Raw genomic sequence first — 910 nt, 5'->3', positions numbered from 1 at the left:
GCTGTTCCTTAATACCAGCGTTGACATAATCATGTCATTCAGAACAAGCCTCCAGCTAGGTGGCAGCACTTAGCCAACTTTGGCTGATCTCAGAAAGCTAAGTAGGGATGAGGATGGTTAATGCTTGGATGGGCAACTATCAGAGAATCCCCAGGCTTTAAACTGGGTAGGGAGTCTTTTGAAGATGCAATGGGAAAACATTTCCTTATGTTTGCCAAAAAATTTTTTTACAGATGTATCCATGAAGTCACCAGGAATGAGCTCAACGTGAGGGCAACCTTATCTTTTTTAGTCCTCATTATCAGGATCTATACACAATAATTTGCTGTTTGGTACTCCACAACCCCATCCTCTGTTCCATTTTATTTCAGCATTAGCACAAGACAGAAATCCCATCATTCCTGTGGACCACAGTCTAGTGTAGGAGCTGAAACACAGTCTGTGGGACACACACAATTTATGATCCGAGAGACAATGGGAAGGCAAGTGGAGACCAGAAAGTACAACTGGGGATTTATGACTGCAAATTCCTCTTGGCTTCTTCCACCGAAAGCAGGTGCTCCACTCTATCTAACAACAGGTCCAATCCTACACATGATTATATTTTTATTTAGTGTTTGGCCTGAAGAAACTTCACCCTAGGAGAAGAATCTTGAGACTTGATCCTTCTAGCAAAGCTTACAGCCCAACTCTGAGATGTTACCAGCAGGTGAGAAGACCTGATGGGGGAAAACCTTCCATCTGGCTGCCCTTCCAACACTAGGCTAGATAAATCTTTCCCCCACCCCCACCTTGCCTGCCAGGCGGGTTGTTTTCAATTTCTGAGCCCCAGGCTGGCCCCAAGCCAATCCTTCTTAACTGTAGAGGGGCTAAAGTTCTAGGAAATTCCTCTCTCTGCTGCGAGCTCAAC

Source organism: Python bivittatus, unplaced genomic scaffold, assembly GCF_059951505.1.
Source record: "Python bivittatus isolate LINGU-HERP-01145 unplaced genomic scaffold, Pbiv_v1 ctg000530_np1212, whole genome shotgun sequence".
Taxonomy (NCBI): domain Eukaryota; kingdom Metazoa; phylum Chordata; class Lepidosauria; order Squamata; family Pythonidae; genus Python; species Python bivittatus.
The sequence above is the reverse complement of the archived record's forward strand: the minus strand, read 5'-3'. Positions refer to the sequence as shown.